Source organism: Amphibalanus amphitrite, unplaced genomic scaffold (assembly GCF_019059575.1).
Source record: "Amphibalanus amphitrite isolate SeventyFive unplaced genomic scaffold, NRLGWU_Aamphi_draft 000096F_arrow, whole genome shotgun sequence".
In the NCBI taxonomy this organism is placed as follows: Eukaryota; Metazoa; Arthropoda; class Thecostraca; order Balanomorpha; family Balanidae; genus Amphibalanus; species Amphibalanus amphitrite.
In genome coordinates, this window is record NW_024881591.1 from 679,794 (window position 1) to 686,174 (window position 6,381).

The window sequence follows — 6,381 nt, forward strand, 5'->3', positions numbered from 1 at the left end:
TCAGCTGACGCATTTTTCTTGGCCGAAGTCAGAGCGCGCGGCCCGACGCACCACCACCGCACCACAAAGTATGAGCAGAAGCCGCGCCCAAAGCCAGGGCCCCGGTAACGTGAGGTAGCCGAGTCGGGGCAGCGTGCGCTGACCCAAGCCGGGGCCGCAGCTTTGGGCGCGGTCTACCGCATCCCCGCGGGCAGCCCCGGGCTATCACATGACACCGGGAGGACGCGCGGCCCCGGCTTGGGTCAGCGCACGCTGCCCCGACTCGGCTACCTCACGCTACCGGGGCCCTGGCTTTGGGCGCGGTCTACCGCACCACCTAACAGGCGTGTTCGAAACCGCAGGAGATGATGATGAACGGGTTTATCGAAACTTGATTGGATGAGCATATCGGTAATAGCGATTTCAGTGTGTGCATTTATTGTTCATAGTGGTGTGAAATGTGGTTGGGGTACGACCGACAACCCGTCGGGGCGAATTTCGCACTGGGGTACTCAAAATTTGAAGAATTTAAGACGTTTCCGTGAGTTTTGAAGGTATGGATAAGTTCTAAAAATCCGGTTCTCCTTATCTGGGCCATTAACTCCATACGGTCCAGGAAAGCTGGCACACTACCTTTAAAGGTAGTGTGCCACCTTTGAAAGATTTCCCGTTTTATTTTTCCTAGGATAAGAAGCTTCTGTTTTTACCTAATATCGCAAAAAAAAATCAAAAATGGGCCTGGAATAGTGCCTTTTTCGCCTAAAAGTTTATCGGTTTTTAGATATGTATAACAACTGTAGTGGGCTCACCTGCAAACAGGCGTCGGGCAACAATCGCGAATGCGGCGCACTTGTGACAATAAGCAAAGGTCATCATAGTGTTACGACCATACGACGTACGGGAATGAGTTATCAGCTGTCTAATCGTAGACAACACAATGTCGAGCCTTAAACTGTAAGCCTGTATTGGTATTGTTTCTTAAATTTGGCTGTCGAACATTAATTTGTGGTTTGAAATATGATTTTATGTAAAATAATTGATATGAAACAGCCGTCTCTTAACACGCGCAGTGGAAGGGTTGCGAGTACTACGCCCAGTGGAAGGGGGGGCGGATGTCGCCCCCCCCCCTAAGATCTCAGCTCCCACTGGAGCTAGAAAAACGAAATTTGGAGGGTAAATGGGGGCCATGGGAAACTCTGTTGTGTGTGAATTTCATGACCCTAGGTCAATATCTTCAAGGTCAAATGAGGTCAAATGTGGTCAAATCTGCCATATTTGCGACTTTTTTGCGTTTACACGCCGATAACTCAAAAAGTTACCGGCCGATTTTCTTTTTTCTTTCACTATACGAAAAACCAAACATTTGTGAGTATGTATGGTGAATTTCTAATTAATCCAACAATAAATATGGCAGTTAGAAGCCTGGTAAGGGTAAGATGTCGCCGGCTGAAGCGGGATCGGCCGACGCGGGAAACGCGGCATTCACAATTTTGTGTTTACACACTCATAACTCAAGTTGTTACCGGCCGATTTTCAAAATTCTTTGACCATATGATTGCCTGTACATTTCTCAGTCTTCTCACCAAATTTGACGCGAATCTAATCTAATCAGCGGTAAGGAGCGCGATGTAAAGACGGAACCGTCCCGCCCCGGCACAGTCTACAATTCAGGCGGCGCGTAACGGCTAGCGCCGGCCGCCGCGCCGCCGCGCCGCCGCCGCGGCAGGATGTTTGACTTTACACCGCTATTTCTAGAAAAGTTGTGAACCGATTTTCTTATTTCTGGCACGGTAAGATCCGCAATTCAATTCTGGACAGGTAGCCAAAATTTCACATTAATATTATGTTTGCGGCGCGAGTTATTGGCGAAAAACAGGAGGGGTGGGCGAAATCCGCCCCCCCCCCTTCCACTGCGCGTGTTAAGTTATGACCCCATTACACCACACGCAAGTGGCAGAAATGACAATGATCAGCTGACGCATTTTTCTTGGCCGAAGTCAGAGCGCGCGGCCCGACGCACCACGCGTATTTGGAAATTCCGACCTCGACGAGCATCAGAAGCCACCTAACAGGCGTGTTCGAAACCGCAGGAGATGATGATGAACGGGTTTATCGAAACTTGATTGGATGAGCCTATCGGTAATAGCGATTTTAGTGTGTGCATTTATTGTTCATAGTGGTGTGAAATGTGGTTGGGGTACGACCGACAACCCGTCGGGGCGAATTTCGCACTGGGGTACTCAAAATTTGAAGAATTTAAGACGTTTCCATAAGTTTTGAAGGAATGGATAAGTTCTAAAAATCCGGTTCTCCTTATCCGGGTCATTAACTCCATATGGTCCAAGAAAGCTGGCACACTACCTTTAAAGGGCCATCGAATGCGCTTTTCCGCGGCGCTGTAGTTCTATTGGTTCCCAAGTTAGCCGTTGGCAGTTTCCAAAATTATTGAAATTGACTAGATTTGACCTGTGATGACCTCTGGTGACCTGACCGTAATAATGAATTCGGTTGCCAAGCGTAATAGTGTAAGTGGGTGCCACGCGTAATAGTGTAATTGGGTGCCACGCGTAATAGTGTAAATCGGGTGCCGGGCGTAAACGTGTAAATCGAGTGCCATGGTTCCCAATCGGGCAGCCCGCTCTCGGTCGCTAGTGCTCAACGCCTCTCGAGTTGTGCATGATTTCAAAAACATGGCGTGCCCTTGGCGCGCCATTTCAGAGGCACCACTCGACAAAATCAGTAAGTGTATCGACCCCCTAATTGTCACCCTTCCCCCTCCCCCCACTTCACCCCTAACTATGTACCATTTCTATATTATGGTATTAGAAATGAAAATATTTTTTGCCGTATTTCACTATTATTTCACCACCGTAACATGAGCATAAGGTCGTTTTTCAACGCCATACCTAATATTCATCATAATGCTGAAACAAGCCATAGCTCACCATCAACGACTTGCATTACCTAATTCAGTTCAAAGGGGTCAAATGGACTGTTCATTACTTTGTTCACTTTATCGCACATCAGTTGATTAAGCGTTGAACCTTTATCTGGTCATCAGTGCTGCTCTTAGGTAAATACATGCCTGAGTGGTATGAGCTTGAATGGCAATGCTATGTGTGTTGCATATTGTGTACTCACTCACTCATAGATATAGATTAATTGGACCCTGGAATGTATTTTGTGTATTTTGGAATGTATTTTGGTCATTGCGGCATTCACATAGGGCCTAGTCCGCCGGCCACAACAGTATGACATGGTATGGTTATTGGTTACTCGTTGTCATTCCCATCGGTTTGATTAAAGAAGGACTGAGAAGCCAGTTTAGCAGCTGGTCGATGCGGGCGGCCTCTGGGCGTCAGCTCCGTGGTGGTCAGAGCAGCGGAGCACCGGGCCGCGGTCGTGGCGCGCCCGTCAGACGCGCCCGGTGCCTGTGTTGCAGTGATGGCGGCGCGGCGCGCGCTGCTGCTGGCTGCGCTGCTGGTGTGGCCTCCGGACCCGGCCGACGGCTGCGCGTCCACCGTGCTGCAGGGCGGCACTCTGGCCGACTCGGAGCTGGTCGAGCCGCCGGTCAGCACGGCCACCAGCTGCGCCTGCTGCGGCCTCTGTCACCAGCGGCGCCACTGCGCCAGTCTGAGCTTCACGGCGGCGGACGGCACGTGCCGGCTGTACCGGACCGTGCCCGACTTCCGCCGGCTGCGGGTGGCCGCCGGCAGTGCGCTGTTCGTCCGGCCGGGCCGCTCCGAGCACCGCCAGTTCTGCCGGCTCGACACCGACTGCCTGGAGCCGGACGACAGGTGCTACGGCCGGCTGTGTACCACCGACGTCACGGTCACCTGCCGCGACCTCAGCGAGACGTACGGCGCGCCGGCCAGCGGCCTCTTCTACGGCTCCGTCGACGGCGCCACCATCCGGCTCTACTGCCGAGAGATGAACGGCACCACAGGCTGGACCAAGATCGGCTACTTCACTACAGGGTTAGCGCAGCCAGTGGCCTGGTGCCCGGCACGTGAAGATAAGAATTAAGATATTACATAACAAAACTGTTTTATAAACCTTTTACCTGAACTAATAATACAGTTGTTTTTATAACGCATCAAAAACGCGAACAAACTTCACTCAATTTAATTTCTTCAGTATATCTGAAATGCCTGAAATTAAATAAACCATTAGTGAAAAGGATAGGCATGTAAAACGTTTTTTTAATAAGGTAATTCAAGCTTGCCGGAAGTGGCTAGACCTGCTTTGAGAGGGTCTGGCACGACTCAGATAGGAAACGACATCTAGCATGTGCCTGTGTCACCATCCTGCACCAACTGCCTCTGTGTCACCATCCTGCACCATGTGCCTGTGTCACCATCCTGCACCAACTGCCTGTGTCACCATCCTGCACCAACTGCCTGTGTCACCATCCTGCACCAACTGCCTGTGTCACCATCCTGCACCAACTGCCTGTGTGTCACCATCCTGCACCAACTGCCTGTGTCACCATCCTGCACCAAGTGCCTGTGTCACCATCCTGCACCAAGTGCCTGTGTCACCATCCTGCACCATGTGCCTTTTATTCCCACTGCCGCTCACGTCCCGTCTGTGAGTGTTTGTCTACCTTGCCGCAGGAGTACGGGTTGGGACCGGTCCAACATACTGGAGCGGAACGTGGACAACCCGCACGGCGCCTATTCGCTGCTGGCGCGGGCTGACAAGCTCCGTCTGTCCGGCGCCCGGCAGCGTTACCAGATCCGCATCGTGGGCAAAAGGTCCACGGGCGGCTACCGCGGCTTCATGGGCTCGCTGCCTACCAGCCAGAGCCTGGTGATCCACTCGGCCGACGAGGCTGCGCAGAGCGCCGAAACCGACTTCATTTTGGAGAAGGACATCGGCGGATACGTGTCCGACAGCCGCAGCAAGGGCCAGTTCCGACTGCCCTGGCTGCCGGCCACCGGCCACTCGCTGTTGTCGCTCGGAAAGCCGCAGGGAGACAACCAGATCTTCTGGACCATGATCGGCACCAACAACAAACCCCATCTGGACGGATCAGATTTTTACGAATATGTCACCTATTATATCAGAGAGTAGAGCGGGGCACTTAGGACCTACTCATCAGACAACTGAGATAATGCTTCTACACATGGCTATAACTATAGCTGCACATGAATAAAATAGCATAATGTTATCAGTCATTCCGCTGGCACTGGGTACCGTAAAATGGGGCTATTTGAGGCAGTGGGGCTATTTGAGGCAGGGCTAATCGCTATAAAATGAAGTTCGTTTGATTTTTATGTGATATTTTTGCTCAGGAAGGTGTGGAATCGAGCAGTAAATCGCCTGAGCAAAAATTAAGCATAAATTTCAAACGGTTTTTATTTTATAACAATTTCAAATACTATCTCAAATAGCCCCACTGTCTCAAATAGCCCCACCTTACGGTACCCTTTTCTTAGTTGCGGTAACTGAGGGCGAGGCGATCTCGCCCTGCACAGTGCGCGCCGGCATCAGTTGACCCGTGCACAGCGATAGTGTTTAGGAGAAACCCGATGCTACATAACCGGCGGCGAGTTCGGCACTCGGCCTGAGCACTGCACTGCACCATACTGCACCCTCTCAACTCGACGAAACGCGCCGGCGTTCAAACCTCATGTGAGCTTCAAACATCGACGAGTCGGTATCGATTATGTGCCGCTTCAAATAACATAAAATAAAATAAGTTATTAGGTACTCGTATTGAACAAGGAGGTGGCCTTTCTTGCTTCATCGTCTTCATTGTGTCACTTTTTTGTTAGATCAGTCTGTTGAACCTTTATCTGCATTGTCGTCGTCAGGAGAACTAACTAGGTATATGGCCGGGATATTAGGTATGCCTTTTCAAAGAAGTAATTAAATAGGTTCCATAGGTTCAAAAAAAAAAAAAAATACTGTTCACGACTTGTAATGGCTGTCAGATAAGTTGCAATGCTGGGCGCTGCTATTCATGATGCTTCGTTTGATTGTCGTCCTAATTTCATTGGTGCAGTTATGCTATTAAAACAAGGCCATTAATAAATGTATGATGCAAAACAGATTTCTTTTTTAATTACACCAACCTGCTAGGTATTATCCGTTATCGCAAGATATGTTAAGCGATGTATTCTCAAACACATTATGTAGAGCTAAACTGTGCGTCATTCTGCACGAAATTTCGTCTCATTTGACCTCAATGGATCTTGAGGGTCCATAGAAACCAATGGTCCAATGGGTCCATAGAAACCAATAGTCCAATGGGTCCATAGAAACTGTTAGCATCGTTCTTTGATTCGTCAAAAGTAAGGCGTAGCGCAAATTTTAATCGAGAAAGAGGAATGATGCAATCACACGCCACGTGTTACTTTTCCTGTGATTGAGTAAAGTCAGTTAATGTAATCGCTG